Source organism: Desmodus rotundus, chromosome 2 (genome assembly GCF_022682495.2).
Source record: "Desmodus rotundus isolate HL8 chromosome 2, HLdesRot8A.1, whole genome shotgun sequence".
Lineage (NCBI taxonomy): Eukaryota > Metazoa > Chordata > Mammalia > Chiroptera > Phyllostomidae > Desmodus > Desmodus rotundus.
Genome location: NC_071388.1, coordinates 162,613,662 through 162,632,647, shown reverse-complemented (window position 1 = coordinate 162,632,647; position 18,986 = coordinate 162,613,662). Strand labels below are relative to the sequence as shown.

At 35.9% G+C, this 18,986-nt stretch overlaps 1 protein-coding gene across 2 annotated transcripts in view; it reads right to left on the bottom strand.

Annotated features, from left to right (window-relative positions):
- MTX2 (metaxin 2) overlaps positions 1–18,986 on the bottom strand; it is a 60,873-nt gene that overhangs the window by 41,063 nt on the left and 824 nt on the right. The gene's annotated exons all lie outside the window — the stretch shown is intronic.

Here is an 18,986-nt window from a genome sequence, read left to right as displayed (position 1 = left end):
CCATCCCTAACAGTATTTATGTTGGAGAACCAGTAAGAAAAGACAGTGGGGATCTATATGCCTGGACTTTTGAAAGCCTTAAAAGAAACTTCATAATTTGTAAATAAATAAATTAGTATTAGAAATGCACACATGGTAAAGCAACACCCACAACCCCAAAAACACATATCTGCTTCTCATTTAATTATCTTTAAGGTACCTATGATATTTAACCTTTATCAACCAATACAATAACAAAAAAATCACTATTTTCACTACTAACCCATTATAATTTTTAGAGAAGTGACTACTGGCAAATAAATTCTAGGGGTATGTACATCCCTAGACCTCTTAAAGACTCTACATTTTTACCTGCAGTATGCTCTCAAGTCAGATGATAGGTCATCGTGGTAGCAGATGAGCTATCTATTATTCCATTCAATCCAGGGCATGTCACAGTATGAAAGTGCTATGGCCTAGTAAATAAGTCTAATTCCAAAGTCCACATCCTGATGATCTAATCTAAGAGGACAAGAGAGAAGCCATGAAAAGAGGTGCCCTGTGGTGGTGGTGGTGGTGTTTAAGTTCTGCATCCTTAATGTACAACATGACTCCTCTGGCATGTGAATGTAGGTGAAGACATAATTTATAGAATAATAGGCACCAATATTACACACTGCTTCAGTGCTGTCATATTTCCAATCCATCAAATTGATTAATGTTATAATAACTCTACACAAACCTATCATTTGTGCACTAATGAAGTCAAATCCAGTTTATCCTTAAGCAACTGGATTCCAACAGCTCATAGATGTCATCTCTTCAGCTTCCAAAGATAATGTAGACAGTGTCACACAAAAGGACTACAGAACATGTGCAGCCTGTCTCCAAATTTGAATGGCTTCCTGCCAAAGGTGTAAATACAAACACTACTGATATAACAAAAAGCTCAAAGAGCATTTGACAGCTCTTAAACATGGACAAGTTACTGCAAGACACATGTAAAAGAGAAGGAAATAAATTTACTAGTTTGACATAAATACTATTCTGACGATTTCAATGATATCAACAGACATTAATTTCAAAACCTATCAAGTTTCGGTTATGATATAAAAGCCTCATTTAAAGTAGATTTTAAAGATGTTTAGACTTAAAATATGATGTCATGTAACTTTATCAAAATTAGAATTTTAAGAGCTATGAATTACATTCAACAGCAATTCAACCGGCAAACTACAGAGAAACTCAAAGATAACACCACATCTCAGAAAACACTGATAATGAAATGATTAAAGAGTGATGCCCCCGAGCTACTGTTTCATAGGGATATTTAATGATATTACACAGAATATGCAAGCAGGAAGTGACTCTTCCCACAAAAGGAGTTTAAAAACAACCACCCATCACCTCAACAGTCAGAGAGCACTGTTCATGTCAGAAAGTGGCTCATGTTGACAACTGGAGAAGTGCAATATAACGCTGTCATTTCCATTAACCTAAAAACCGTGCAGGTAGCATTTGGCATCATTAGCAGTAAGGCTACTGTCTTAGTCCATTTGGGTTGCCTATAACAAAATACCACAGACTAGGTGACTTATAAAGAAAAGAAATTTATTTCTACACTTCTGGAGGCTGGAAGTTCAAGATCAGGATACAAGCATGGTCAGGTTCTGATGAAAGTCTTCTTCCAGGTCGCTAACTGCTGACTTCTTGCTGTGTCTTCAGATACTAGCAGGGACACGGAGCTCCCTGGGCCTCCTCTATATGGGCACTAATCCCAATCATGACCTCATCATTTCCCAATGGCCCTACCTTAATACCATTAGCTTGAGGAATGGGATTTCATACAATTTGGGGGGAACACAAAAACTCAGATCACAGCAGTTACTTAAAGAACTGTAATGAAAGCAAGTACAGATTCAAAGATTCAGGACTACCTTAGATTGAAATTAAGGGCCCTAAAGCAAGTAACAGACATTCTAGGGGAGAGTGAAGAAGTGTAAGACACATATATAAAGGGATTCCCAGTTTCTGGAAGAATATTCACACCAGAATTATTCCCCTGGCTACAAATTATCATCACTCCTTACAAAGAAGAAACTTGTTGACTGACATCAGAATCTACTGTATATTCTTAATTGCTTGTTGTTTATAAATATGTATAGTAAATATAGTTCTCATTTTAAGAAGTAAATTTAACCATACTCTAAAAATGTTTTATCACTCATTCAATAAATATTAACAGGATATGAATATATATTCTATACATATATACACACACATACACACACAAATATATTCCCACCACCCCTCCCCATACACACAAATGTGCCAGGTACCATTCTAAGCACTAAGGAAATAATTGTAAAAAAAATTAATTTCCTTACATTCTAAGGAAATAATTGTAAAAAAAATTAAGGCTTTTAGCCCTAAGTAGCTACTGGTAAGAGAGTCATCCCAAGACACCAAGATTATGGGTTTGATCTCCAGTCAGGGCCCATATATTTATGAATGCATAAATAAGTGGAACAACAAATCGGTATTTGTCTTCCTTCCTTCCTCTCCCTCTTTCTCTCATCCCCTCCCCCTTTTTTTCCTCTCTCTAAAAATCAATAAATAAATTTTAAAAAAGAAAATTAAGGCACTTAGACTTTAGTGGTACCATGTGGCCTAGCTTCATATTTGTTATCTTTATAACATTTCAAATTTAAAACCCTGACAAATACTGGAGTCTATCTGACTATGACAATAAAGATTATCTGATCTGCCCTAGCTGGTGGTTCAATTAGTTATACATTGTCCTGTATACCAAAAGGTTGTGGGTTTGATTCCCGGTCAGGGTATATACCTAGGTTGCGGGTTCAATCCCCAGTTGAGGCACATGCCATGTTTCTCTCTTACATTGATGTTTCTCTTTCTCTCTCTAATCAATAAAAACATATCCTCAGATGAGGATTTTAAAAATAATTATCTGATCTACCCATAACAAAGCTTAATTCTGTTTGGTCTACATGTTGCATAAAACTAAGAAAAAATTATATACAACAGTACACAACCTCCATAATACCAAATGAATGCCAATTTACTGAGCCCATGGCAAATAAATCATACCCCACAAACACCTCATCAATCTCCCCAACCACTCATTTATTTGTAACAAAGTGGTAAACAAAAAATTAAAGTGACCCAAAGTGAGAGCACATGAATGAACGATATAGTAGATAAACATCTAAGGCAAATGAATTTTAATATCCTGCCATTCATGAAGCAGAAGATAGAAAGCAAAACAGATTAAAAATTCAGGAAAATTGCAGAGGGAAGAACTTCTGCCATACAACCCAACGTTGGGTCCCAAATGAAACGAGAATAATGAGGATCTATCTTTTTCTGGTCAAACGCTATCCAGATGTCTACCCAGGCAGATGATGATGATGATGATGATGATGATGATGAAGACAGCAGCAGTTAAAACTCCTCAAGACTCTTAAAGCTTATATCCATCATAAATGAAGAACTTTTACAACTCAATAATAAAAAAGACAAATAACCCCCCAAATTTTTATGGGCATAGGATTTGAATAGACATTTAAGGAGATGATAGCCAAGATACTCAATATCATTAGTCATTAAGGAAATACAAATCAAAATCACAACATACCATTTCACATCCACTAGAATGGCTGTATCAACAAGAGAGAAAACAAATGTTTAGAGGATATAAAAAATTTGGAATGTTCACACATTGCTGATGGAAATATAAAAAGTTTGGTAATTTCTCAAAAAGTACCATATGACTCAGCAGTTCTACTCCTAGGTGTTCACTCAGGAGAAATGAAAAAACATATATCCACACAAAGACCTATAAGTGAATGTTCACAGCAGCGTTATTTACAATAGTCAAAAGTGGAAACAACCTAAATGACCACCAAGTAGTCAATGGATGAACAAAATGTGGTATATCCACATAATACAATACTATTTTGCAATAAAAAGGAACCAAGTATTGATACATGCTACAACACAGATGAGCTTCAAAAGCATTATGCTCAGTGAAAAAAGCCAGACACTAAAGAAAACATACTGTATGATTCCATTTATATGAAATGTCCAGACTGGGCAAATCTATAGAAAGTAGATTAGTGGTTGACTTGGGATGGGGATGGGAAGTGACTGTAAATAGGCAAGGGATTTTTTTTTTGGGGGGGGAGTGATGGAACTGTTCTACAATTAAAATGTAATAATCACAACTCTATACTAAATCCTTAAAATACACGCTTAAAAGGATATTTAAATTATCTCTCAGTAAAGCTAAGGTAAACAGAAAAGTTTAAGACTCTTATTGTATTTATTATGCACATAAGTACTTGGCAGATTAACTATCTCACAACTTTATGAGATAGACACTACTATTATTATCCCTATTTTACAATAAGAAAATTGAGACACAATCATAAGTAATTTGCCCCAAGTCACATTGCTAGTCAGTGACAAGCAGTCTGACTCCAGAGTCAGTGAATACACAAATATATTAACTGACATCTTCCAAAGCACACAATAAACATTCTTGGGTAACAGTTAGTTATTAGAATTAAAGCGATTATAATCATCCCGTGACAATTGTTCTCAACCCTTAGTGTATAAGAATCACCTGTGGAACTTCATAAAATTGTGTATTTCCACCAAACCCGAAACTCAGAGATTCCATTACTGTAGACATGAGGACCAAGAATCCAACCATGGCCACAAGCACTCCCAGTAAATCTGAAGCATACAATATGCAAACACCACAAAGAATACTGTACCCAGGACACAGAATACACTTGAAATAAGATAGAGTTGTTTTCACCTCTCTCATTCATTTGCCTCAAAGAATGTGGTATTGAGGATATGTGTACATTAATTTTATTCAAGAGTATTTCTGCCCATCTTATTCTACTTAAGTATTTGTGGACATGGCTTAAAGCCATGTTTTTACAACATGCCTTTGTAACATGTTGCAATTTTATAGTGTTCCAGACGAAGTCTTTAAGATTAATGAACTGAGGCCTCACTTATTTTGGAACCAAAGTGGCTAAATGTTACTTTTTCCATTAGATGTAATCAATAAGGAAAGTAAAATTAAGTTAGTAATTATGAGACTTGAACATAAACCATCTAAATCTATCTATGTGAAATCAGAGATCAATTTCAAAATAGTATTCAAGGATCAATTTCATAAAACTGGCAAACTTCTGGAGGTTAACAAGGGTCAAGAAAACAAATTCACATCATCAACAAGCCAATAACTCGGCTAAAGCAAACACAAGTTAAATTTAAAACCTCCCATTCTTTCTTTGCAGGTATGCATGTGTCATCTCAAATGGTACGTTTAAACTTCTACCATTATAAAAGTGAACAACCATTTTTTATTAGTTTCCAGTAAAAAGCATGCCAATTACATATGCTTATGAATAGATATGAACCTTGTAGCTAGGACTCAAAATTAGAATTCTCTTTTTTTAAAAAGGTAATCTGAAATTCACAAGAGGAAATACTAATACCATGTCTGAGCTTTTCTCAGAAACAGAGATGAATATGGGATCAACAGCAGGACTATACAAAAAACAGCTGGTTAAGATTAAAAGTGTAATTTCTGGCCAAAAAACAAAAGACAATCAGCTCCACACAGGTACCAGACCTCAACAATGTTACCAATGTTAACCTTCAGGGTTTAACAGTTCTCTAAATCTAATCCAAGAAAACGGAAAATATATTTCCCTCAAACTAAGGAGCAATTCTCCCACTACTCTTATCCAAACACAATCATTGTAGTAATAGCACCTATTTTTCTAGACTTATTTTGTTAAATTTATTGTGGTAACATTGGTTTACATGGTCATATAGGCCTCAGGTATGTATTTTTATGATACATGATCTGAATACTGCATCGTGTGCCCAGCACCCAAAGTCTAATCGCCCTCTGTCACCATATATTTGGTCCCCTTTGCCCTTTACCACCCCCACCCCACTCCCTCTGGTAACCACCATGCTATTGTCCGTGTCTCTGAATTTCAGTTTTATATCCCACATATGAGTGAAGTCATATGGTTCTTAGCTTTTTCTGACTGACTTAATTTGCTTAGCATGATATTCTCAAGTCCCATCCATGTTGCTGCAGATGGCTGAGTAGTAGTATCCCACTGTATATAAGTACCACATCTTCTTCATCCAGTCCTCTGTCACAGGACACCCTGGTTGTCACCATGTCTTAGCCACTGTGAACAGTGCTGCAGTGAACATAGGGGTGCACATGTCTTTGTGAATAAATGTTTTCGAGTTTTTTGGGTAGATACCCAGAAGAGGGATTGCTGGGTCATATGGTAACTCTATTCTTCCTTTTTTGGAGGAACTGCCATACTGTTTTCCATAGTAGTTGTACTAGTCTATATTCCCACCAGAAGTGAGTGAGGGCTCCTCCTTCTCCATAACCTCACCAACACTTGTCATTATTTGTCTTGTTGATAACACCATTCTAACAGCTGTGAGGTAGTATCTCACTGTAGCTTTGATTTGCATTTCCCTAACAGCACCTACTTTTTTAAGCATCTGCTATTTGCCCACTATTCTAAGTGCTATGTTTGCATACAGTAGCTCTCTCACATCCGCTAGGTAACCAAAAACTCTCCATTCCTCCTTCCTCACTCTTTCCAACTAGCCATGAAATACAAGATCCCTACCGGGGGTTGGATCTGTCATTATACCTCCTGAAATCCTGGCAGAACTGCAAGATGCCCCAAGAGCAAGCAAACAAACAAAAGATGCAGTAACACAGCCTAATCATCACAGGATTCCTTCATGAGTAGGAGTTCAGGAGTACAAAATCTTCAGAAACATAGAAAAAATATATACATTTAAAGCATTTATCTGAACAAACAAGTTATTAAACTTCCAACATGTATCAGAGACTATAATAAAAAGATAAAGATGAATATAAAATTGTCATTGCTCTCTACAATCTAATTTTGTTGAGTGAGTTGGGGGCCCAATGGCGAGGTGGTGGAGAAGAGGGCTGAGTTACACATAACCATTTACAAAACAGAAAGTGAAGGCAGGTGGATAGGGAAAAGCATAGGTCTTGAAGTCAGACATACCTGGGCTCCAGTCCCAACTCTACAACTTACTGTCTGAGTCACCTCCGCCAAGTTGCTTAATCTCTTCTTGCCTCAATTACCTCACCTGTAAAAGGGGGAAATACTAACTACCTTATAAGGTTGTTGGAAGAATAAAATTAGATAAATTACGTAAGTGCTATAAATAGTCTCTAGTTCACAGAATGTACTCAATCAATAATTATTAATATAAGCATCAGACCAGAAGTACGTTGAAAGCATTATAGGAATTGCCTTGAAGAAATAACTAAATATGCCTGAGGAAGGCAGGAGAGAATTCACAAGAGGAGATGAAATTTGAACTGGATCCAAAAAATAATCGCGAGTATGACAGACAGAAGGTGAAGGGGCAGGGAGAAGAGTTGAGATGTTCACTAAAAATCTAACGCCCCTAATTCAATTTGAGAGAAGGAAGGTAAAATGCTTAGTAAAGGCATCCTAAAATAGCATTTCTGTTATAGGATTCACTGCTTTACATTGAAATTATGCATTTCTTTTATCTTATTTGTTAATATGTTTATTTACTTTAGACAGCGGGAGTGAGAGAAACATTGCTGTGAGAGAGAAACATCAATAGGTTGCCTCCCATACATGACCAGACTAGGGATTGAACCCACAACCTAGGTATGTGCCCTGACCTAGAATCAAACCCCAACCTTTTGTACCGGATCACACTCCAACCAACTGAGCCACCCAGCCAGGGCAAAATTATGTGTTTTAATGGATGTGTTATGTGCAAGATATAAGTTTATCAAAGGCAAGAATTGTGTTACCAATTTTTGTACCCCTACCCCTAGCAGAGTACATAAATTAGGTACTCACCCTAACAAACAAATATATTCTGTAGAAAATATTAGCAAGTCTTTTGATATCTAAAGATATCTGATAGCAAAAAATTTCTATAAATTTATTTGGAAATAAAACTATCAAACCAAATTAAGGGATGATAACATCTCCATAATGTATACTAAGTTCAACAGCATTGAACTCATAAAAGCACTTTCTCTCCAAATTGTTCAATGTTCCTAACCAGAGGTACATAGTCCAGTCACCTATGAAATGTTTAAAAAATAAACTTGCCACCCTGGCCAGGGAGCTCGGGTGGTTAGAGCCTCGTTATGTGGTTATATGCCCAGATGGCAGGTTCAATCCCAGATCAGGGCACGTAAAAGAAGCAACCAATGAATGCATAAATAAACGGAACAACAAATCAACGTCTCCCTCTTTCTGTCTCAAATCAATAAACAAAAATTTTAAAAATATACACACACACACTTGCCTTAGAGCTACCCTCAACCTTCATATATATTAGGCCTTGGGTGAGAAAAAAGAATGGGTGTGCTAGTGCGTGCATGTGGGAAGGCAAGCCTGGCTCATTTCAGAGAGCTCCACAGATAACTGACTGCAGTGTGGAATACCACTCGCTACCACCCTTACACACACTTCTACCCACCCCGACTTCCCATCTACCCTCATCCCATTTTACAATAGAAAGTCTATTAGGTCATGAATGGGACTAGACAGTTCCCATCTCTCATTGAGACTCACCTGGGCCTTCTATACCAATGTATCACCACTTTGGTTACTGTGGCAGATTATGTTTCCTAAAGATGGCTACAACAATCTCTCCTGTCCCACAGGCTCGTCTAGAACCCGAAAACTCCCCACCCCCATAAAGAACTGAAATCTAATTCCCCTCCCCCTTGAATGCCCTTGTTACTTCTGGTGACGGATAAAACATGGTAGAAGTGATCCCCGAGGCTTCCAAAGCAGAGGCCATAAAAGGTGATGCAGCTTCTCCCTTGTTAGCTTGGACACTGGCCTTTGCAGAACTGACTAAAAAGTCTCATTACTCTGAGGCCACAGGCCCTGAGGAAGCCTAGGCCACATGGACAGGCCATGTGTAAGAATTCGAGAAGATCACCCAAGCTGAGTTCCTAGCTAGCATCAATGATCAGACATGTGAGTGGAGATACTTCCAGATGTTTCCAGCTCTCAACTGTTGAATCATCTCTAGCCTTGAAGTCTTTCCAGCTGAGGATGCAGACATTGTGAGGTAGACACAAGCAATCCCTCCTGTGGCCTGCCTGACTTACTGACCCAGAGGGTCCATGAAAGTAATAAATTGGATGTATTACAGACATTAACTTGTGTCGTTGTTACAGTACAACAGTAGCTGAACAGTTATGTTTCAACAGTTACTATTAGTCACAGATTCAGCATTAAAGAGAGAGTTAAATGCTGATTCATCTGAAGCCTCAGAATTCCCTCTGTTCATCTAAATCAATTATCAAACTGATTCCTGACCATGTTATATTTATAAATTCTACTTTACTGTTTCAGGCATAGATTTTGACATTTCCACCTACCCACCAATCAGTTCGATTCTATTAATCCATTACCTTGAAACTATCTTCCTGAAATTTCACTCTCCGATTTCCTGACCACAAAACAACTCCCTGGACTCTAGTTCCCAGAATTTGGCACCCACTGGTCACAATGGCTTGCCTCCATCATAAACTCTGGTCTGATGGCAGTTGCTACATTATTCAGGAAATGAGGAAAAAAGAGAATCCAAGAGAAAAATGACTTAATCATGCTAGCTAAATTCAAATCTTACCCTAATCCCAAAAGATTAGGAAAGTCATTTACCGATACAAAGATAATCCAAAACAGTAAATAATAAAACATACTGCCCTGACTGGTATAGCTCAGTGGATTGAGTGTGGGCTGTGAACTAAAGGGTCACCAGTTCGATTCCCAGTCAGAGCACATGCCTGGGTTGCAGGCCAGGTCCCCAGTGGAGGTCACATTAAGTGGCAACCACACATTGATGTTTCTCTCCCTCTCTTTCTCCCTCCCTTCCCCTCTCTCTAAAAATAAGTAAATAAAAATTTTTAAAAAACATATTTGTCTTTAAACTGCAACCCACAATTTCTAAAACATATCTCCCTTTTTAAATATTTATTTTAATATCAAAATTATTTTACCCTCTCCAAACATCCACCAGATGTTACACAATGGGAAAATCAGTACAAGTATATGGCAAGATGGAGAAATATGTTTTAGGAGAAAATACATCAAGGGTAATTCACCATCTCAACTAAAGAACAAACATCAATTACCGCTTAGTGAACTTTTAACTAGCTCTTATCCACTAGCCAAACCAGAATGTTAAATTGATGAAAAGTAAAAATAACAAATATAATGTCTAAGGAAAAAAAACAGTAACTTTTATTTTTATACTAGTTCTCATTGATGTATCTTTTTAATTTATAAGAAAATTGGGACTATTACTTATAATTCATGATGCCAAAATATTTTCCTATGACACAAAGACTAATAATCAAAAGAAAAGGAGGTCAAAAAAAGGCCAGATCACTAAAGCATCATCTGTCAACATTACCTTACAGAATAAATGCTGGAGTAACGATGGCCTCTTCATGGCTAACAAATTATACAATTTATCTGTATGAAGTTCTAGTCAGTGCTCTAGTTTAACCAGGTAATGAAATAGGGCGTGAGATGGAAATCCCATTATATTATCATCTAAGGATACTGTATGCACTGGGATAAATATACATAACTATATACAACAAAAGACTTTTTTTAAGAATCCAAAGGCAGGTTAAGTCATGAAGAAGCTTCCTAAGTTTATTAGAGTTCTTAGAAATAAAAATATATAACCAGCACAAAAACATAGCCAAGTGTAAAAGCACAATGAAATGCCTTTTATGGTTTCTATTTTACTAACCCAGAGTTAATGGGAATTGCCATGACAAAATGACTGTTTTTATGAAAAGAACCTTCTTTACTACCAACCAATCAAATTTCATTTTTATTACTGATGTAGAAAAGTTCAAAACCATGATTCATTTACAGAGCGTACAAAAATAAGAACAGTGTTCAAGAATAGAGTAGAGGATCATTTACAAAGCAATAAAAAATTAAAACATGCATTTCTCTTTCTGGCAAGGCAAATACTTCTACACAAATGTCTATAGCTGAATTTGCTAAATATTATAACTTGTCTTTGAACAAAAAAATGAAAAGCCTGAATTTAATATCTCATCTCCATTTGCTATCCAGTCCATCTGATAACTACTCATCAAGAAATTTAAAAAATGCTTGAAAAATGTTAAGAAGTTTGATGATGTTTTCTTTCAATTTTCACTCAAATATGAAAGGATTAAGCTAACATTAATAACTCAAATGCCTTCACAGAAATAAGCGTGACAAATTTCATAGGGCCCCCATCACCAAAATCTTTTAAGTGAAAAACTAAAAGTCATTTAATTTCAGAGTATAAAATGTTAATAAAGCATACAAGAAAGTTAAAACACATTATGTTTAACTATGGACTATTTCAAGACCATACACAAGCCTTCCGAGTGATCTTAACATCATATCAAAGTCTTCTAAATGACAACAAAACAGTGCCTCTAAGAGTCTGGCTTCCAACCTACTCATAAATACGATATGATAAATTAAAATCGGCCACACTGCTGTCAATAAACTGTGCTTTGCCTCTTATGTGAAGTATAATCCACTTTGTCTTTGTTTGGCTTTTCCACCTGCCCCTTCAGTATCTACTTCATAAGTGCCAAGGTGATAAGCTCTCCAGGATGAGACTATTCATATAACCAGTGTGAATCAAAAGATTCTCTGAAATGTAATTCCTCAGTGCCATCCTCAATATAAGAGAATCCTCAGAATACTGAGTATGAATAACTAACAAAATATCTTTGTTTTCAAGAACAAATGAATTAAACGCTTGTATTTTTTCAATCTGTTGCAATTATCATCCTTAGACATTCAGATATTGCAGATATAAGAGCCTTATCATTTTCTTCATTTTCCATACACCTTGTGAAGAACAGCATCCTCCTATTTTTAAAAGGACTTTTAAGCTATGTTTTCTACTTCTTTGCACCTCTAGAACCCTTAGAGTACCTTCCAAGTCCAGACTTCCCAGTACTTGTAGCAGTGGGATAAAACAGAAACACTTTTTTACTTATATAACAACAAAAAATTTTAAACATGCCTGTTTTGATTATACTTACTTTCAAGATGCGTACATATGGGTTCCCTGGAACCTGTAAAACTACTTTCCCAGATCATACTATAAATTAGCGCTACTGCTAAAATGAAGTTATTAATAAATTTAAATAATTAAGTACCCACATGCCCACAATGAGATAAATGAAATATTTGAAGTCTTCTCTTTTCATCCTTTATATAGTTTTGAGCTTCTAAATAAAGAACAGACAGATATTGTCCTGATTTCAAAAGATTAATAATTACAGTATGACAAAATTAACTGATATGCTTAAAATATAGCAAGGCCCTGGAAAGTAATAAGATCCTTCAGAAAAGATGGTATATGAGTTAATAAAAATAAAGACACTTTGGACATTTTCTGCTGTCCAAAATGGTAATGGGATAACCTCCTCAAGGGCTCTTAGGTGATAAAAGTATCATAGAAACTACCATGTGTTGAACATTCATCATGTGCGTACCACTCTGTGCTGTTTAATATATATTATAAAATATATTATCCCTCTTTTACAAATAAGGAAACTGTAAGGCCCAGAAGGGTCTGTCCAAGATCATAAAACAAGGAAGAGGCAGAGCTGAGCTTGGAACTCAGTTCTTGTCTTATTTCAGTGGCCTTGTTCCTAACCTTTTTACTTTCTTACTAAGCGAGCCTCAATTCCTTCATCTATAAAACAAGAACACCACCTATCGAATAGAATCAAATTGTTAATGTTAGCAATTATGCATATAAATTACCTAGCACACTGGCTCAAAAATGGACGCTTACTCTTAATATCAGTAATCAGATAATTATCAGCTAAGTTAAGGCAAAAACTTTTCGGCAATGTCTAATAAACATGCCTTTACTGTAAAAGGCTCAGAATATAGGTGTATACCTATGACCCATACCAAAAATTCTATTTTATAATAAAGATAAGCATGGCTGGAGTTTATCAAATGTATAATCTTGAAACAAATATCTTAGAATAATTTGCTTTAGGAGTGATTTTAATAATTATTAACTGTACATGTTTTATATTATTGAAATAAATTTTGCATTCTATTTATAAATGACTTTTAAAAGCTTGACCAAACATATCTTCACAGAGGAAGTTAGAGGCAAATAGAAAAGAAAAACTGATAGGTAAATAGCTAAAAATAATATTAATGAACAATTATTGAGTCCTTACAATGTGCCAGAAACAATGCTAAGCCTTTTATACCTTTTCTCACCTGAGGCTTAAAAAGGTCAAGGTCACATATTTAGTAAGTAGTAGCTAAAAAAGAATCCAATCTGACTCTCCCTCCAAAATCCACAGGCAGTGTAAAAGCAAGGTGAAGTAGTAGTCAACACTGTTTTGCCTATTTGTGCTCAGCACCTCTCTCTCCTTCGTTTGTACATATCTGGTAGCACCGTGGAGCATAAAGTCTGGAGCCACTCTTGGCACAGGAATGGGCAAGTGAGTCAAGCCTGTCCACCTACGATACAGCACTCCACCCTTTTGGCTACAGTGACTACTCCCAAATGTGGTCACACAACTCAAATGGGGCTACTCAGTCCTCCCCTAGGATATAATCACACCCAACTGAAAGAAACAGACTCTCAAGTAATGTTCTGGAATATCTTATCATTAAAAGAAAAAAAAAGCAAGTCAAAATTTAAAACACACAGGATGTTATAAAAGGTTTTGAAAACAAATGAATATCCAGGACTATTTTTATCCTTCTTTGAAAGTTCTAAATCTACCATATCATCATCTACTAATTCAAAATCGTAATTTACCATTCCTTTCCATATTACTGAATTAAAAGAACAATTCAAATTCCCCTTCCACTTTAAGAAATGTATCCAAGAAACTATTCAGTAGATACAAATATGTCAATGCAAGCACTATTTACATAGAGAAAAATCACATATACTTGTGATGGCTTTAAGATGCATCAACTTGCCTAGACTGAACTTCCATCTGCCGCAATTCCCTTTCTACTGTATTTCTGATCAGGGTGAGCTATAAGAAATATCCTCTGGAAGACTTTGGTAAGACAGAGGGAGGAAACAGCATACCAAATACCTCCCAGTTATTCAAACGCACAGCTGTGAAGGGCTTTTGCTGATAAAATTGAAGTCCCTGATAAGCTCACTTTATATTAATCAAAAGGAAGATTATCCTTGGTGGGCCCTATTTAATCAGTTGGAAACCCTTTCACAGAGGCCCGAAGTCCTCCCTGAGATCAGACACTGCAAGCAGCACCTGCTACATGAGCTCTCTTCCTCCTGGATTTCCCCTTCCTGCCTGTCTGCCTTGTGGACTTTGTACTTGGTCGGTTAACCCACAAAACTACACGTAAGCCAATTGTGTATGTTGTGTGTGTGTGTGTGTGTGTAGAGATAGAAAGAGATGGAGCTCCTAATTCTTCTGTTTCTCTGGTTGAACTAATACACACCCTAAATACCTATCAGAATAAGATTACATAAGTAAATTGTTATTTTATTACAATGAAATCCTATGCAACCATTCAAAAATAATGATGTATATGTTCATTCATAGACATAACATGCTATATGACAAAACAGTTTACAGAAAAGTATGCATATTTTATGTCATTTTTTTCCCCCAGTTTTAGGGAGAAAGCTTTGCTCACCAAAGTTTTAATGATGAAAATGGGATTTTGAAGTCTTAATCTGGGTGTTATGATTTTAGTTGATTCTTACTTTATTCTTTATTTATTTAGGATTGTTTTCATTCTCTACAATGGCCTTCTAGCATTATTTTTCAAAGGAGAAAAACAAAAAAATAAACCTTTTTCATTAGAGAGGAAATATGTCAGGTAGACTTACAGGTTAAAATGTGCCAAGAGCCTTAAAGGACAAAAGGAAGTTATCCAAGCAAAGTGGACTTTTCAGGCAGATGGCAACATGTGCCTAAGGTGGACACTACCAGTAGTTTAGAAAAGGAGAATGTTCAAGGAAAAGAGTGACAAGAGATGAGGCTAGAGAGACAGACTCAACTAATTTATCGAGTATCTTACATGTCTCCCTCACTTACTACAAAGGGGAAATAAGAAAGGTGTTAAAAAAAGAGGAGCCATATTTGCATTTTAGCAAAATAAAAGTAAAACAACACAAACAAAACCTCAATGAGGCTTGCAGTGTGGAGACTGTTGGAAAGAGACCAGACTGGAAGCAGGGAAACCAATTCAGAGACTACCACAGTAAACCAAGCAAGAAAAGCAGTGGAGAGGTGAGCCAAGACAAAAAAAAAAAAAAAGGCCCAAATGAAAGAACAGATCAAAGCTCCAGAAAATATACAACTAAGCAACGAAGAAATAGCCAACCTATCAGATGCGCAGTTCAAACCACTGGTAATCAGGATGCTCACAGAATTGGCTGAATTTGGTCACAAGTTAGATGAAAATATGAAGGCTATGCTAGGTGAAACAAAGGAAAATGTACAGGGAACCAATAGTGATGGGAGGGAAACTGGGACTCAAATCAACAGTGTGGACCAGAAGAAAGAAAGAAACATTCAACCAGAAAAGAATGAAGAAACAAGAATTCAAAAAAAATGAGGAGAGGCTTAGGAACCTCCAGGACATCATTAAACGTTCCAACATCCGATTTATAGGGGTACGAGAAGGAGAAGAGGAAGAGCAAAAAATTGAAAACTTATTTGAACAAATAATGGAGAACTCCTCCAATCTGGCATAGGAAATAGACTTCCAGAAAGTCTAGGAAGCTCAGAGAGTCCCAAAGAAGCTGGACCCAAGGAGGAATACACCAAGGCACATCATAATTACATTACCCAAGATGAAAGAAAAGGAGAGAATCTTAGAAGCAGCAAAAGAAAAGGACAGTTACCTACAAAGGAGTTCCCATAAGACTGTCAGCTGATTTCTCAAAAGAGACCTTGTAGGCAAGAAGGGGCTGGAAAGAAGTATTCCAACTCATGAAAGGCAAGGACCTACATCCAAGACTGCTCTATCCAGCAAAGCTTTCATTTAGAATGGAAGGGCAGAGAAAATGCTTCCCAGATAATGTCAAGTTAAAGGAGTTAATCATCACCAAGCCTTTATTATATGAACTGTTAAAAGGATTTATCTAAGAAAAAGAAGATAAAAAATTAGAACAGTAAAATGACAGCAAACTCACAGTTATTAACAACCACACCTAAAACAAAAACAAAAGCAAACTAAGTAAACAAGTAGAACAGGAACAGAACCACAGAAATGGAGATCACATGGAGGGTTATCAGCTGGGGAGTGGGAAGGGGAGAGAGGGGAGAAAAGTACAGAGAATAAGTAGCATAAATGGTAGGTAGAAAATAGACAGGGGGAGGGTAAGAATAGTATAGAAAATGTAGAAGCCAAAGAACTTATATGTATGACCCATGGATATGAACTAAAGGGGGGGAGTGTGGGTGGGAGGGGGTGTGCAGGACAGAGAGGAGTGAAGGGGGGGAAATGGGACATGTGTAATAGCATAATCAATAAAATATATTTTAAAAAAGAAAGAAAGAAAAGCAGTGGAGATGGAGGGAATAAGCCATTGAGTCACAGCAAGAAATAAGGACTGAAGAAACTTGGTGGGGGACACACTGGTAGTACAGAGACAAAAGTGGTTCCCTTAAACTGGGGAGTTCAGAGGCGCCTTCCAAAAAAGTGTCCTTATGAATAAGGCTCAAGTATGTCACAGACAGCCTTAAAGGCAAGACACCTTTAAATGTTTCCAAAAGAAATATCTAACTGTGTTAACTCATGCCCATAGAAAGGAAGAATAATAAGCAAAGTGTTAAATACATTAAAAATGAGAGCTCTCAACTACAAAAACAGACTCACAATCATATATTAAGTTAAAACAGGACTATGTATGTATATACCTCAAATCTCCTGAGGTTGAGTTCTTCCAACAAAATCATATTACTGGCAGAAATAGAATATTCTGAATAGTTGTTGGATTTGAGTCACACTTAAAAGTCACTTCAAGTCAAAAGCAGGATTTCATATAAATTATTATTTCATCCACCCTTTTTTCACTGCTTGCCAAAATAAAATCTTTTAAATCTTTAAAATTAGACTCGCTTAAATTACAGAAGTAAAATATTCTTACTATAGCAATTCAAATAATTCAGAAAAGTAGTTCTTCTACCCTCCACCAATACCCTACCCTGATTACCCTTAAATTACTACTTAAATTTAGTTGAATATTCTTCTTTGTGTCTTTTTGCTTACATAAACATATACATGTTTACACAGGGTTTATTTATTTAACAATAATGGGTTGATACAATATATATCTGTAACTTGTTTTTACTTAAGATAATCATAACTTTCAAGTCAATATATTTAACAGGTGTACCTCTGCATTTTTAGTATCTGTTAATGTGAGCATAGCATTTGATACATAATTAGGACATCTCCGGTTTTTTGCTACTACAAATAATGCTACAATTAATATCATTTTATATTTTTCTTTTTCTGTATATTTCTTTAAATACTGGTCCTTACATGTTTATCAGATAAATTCCCTGAAGAAGAAAGTCTGGGTCAAAGGACTGTATTTTTTAAAATATTGCCATATTAAGTTCCCCCCAAATAGCCATAATTTACAGACTTAAAAATAGTTTAAGGGTAACCATTTTCCCCATGCCCTTTGTCAGTACTAGAAATTATCATATTCATTTCTGCCCACAGGACTAGATGAAAAAATAGTTATCTTACTTTTAGTGAAAAGAGCATCTTTTCATATGTTTATTATTCATTTGCATTTCCCCTTTTGTGATTGCCTGTTCCAATCCTTTACCCTTGATTCTGTTGGGCGTCTTTTTATTCATTTATCATACAAAGCTTTTTAAATTTTTCTGCAATCAAATCTGCCAATTTTTTCTGCCATGAATTCTGGATTCTGTGTTTTGCTTATGCCTCCTCTGCCAACCAAGATTGTTAAAATAATCTCCTATATCTCCTAAATATTTTATTACAATTTGGTTTTGTTCTTATTTTACCTTTAGATCTTTCATTCATTCTTCCAGTGTTATGACTTAGGAGTTGTCCCAACACCATCTATTGAATTTTCCATCTTTAAATGCCTCCTCCTAGAGTAACAGACCAAAATTCCTAGAAATTCTTAAGATTCGCTAAATGAAGACAAATTCCAAACTTCAAAGGTTACTAAAAGACATTCGTCACTTCTTCCTTACCAGAAAGCACACGCTGGAACACATGCATACAGTCTACCAACAACAGCACACACTGTGAAATGGTTTCTATTTTTTAACACAGCAGCAATCTAAATTAATGATCTACCTTCTGAAACATAAATGGTAAAAATAGAAATATCATCTGAAATCTCGAGATTATTTGTTGATTCAGGTCACAAATATTTGAGCACCAACTGACAGATGCTCGGAATACAGTAGGGGACAAAACAGTATGATCCCTGCTTTCATGGACTTTGCAATCTAGCGGAGCTCCCCTCTCTCCTAAGAAACAAGGTATTTATTTTAATTAAGTGAAAAAGGAAGAAATGCAATGAAAAACATTTTGGCAAGTTTTATGACACATTCAGTGTCATAAATTTTCCATTTCCAAAATACTACCTTATTTCAAACGTACCTATTCACCCTAGTGACTGTCTCCTTACTATACTCGTACTGAAAATATTGCTAGAAAGTTAAGATTAACTCCATTTAAAGATTAACTATTATCCATCAATATACACCTACCGTATGTATGTCTAATTTCCTTTACCAACAATATTTAATTTCTTTCACTAAAAACCTTAATAACATAAAACGTAAGTCTATTTACACCAGTTATGCTCAA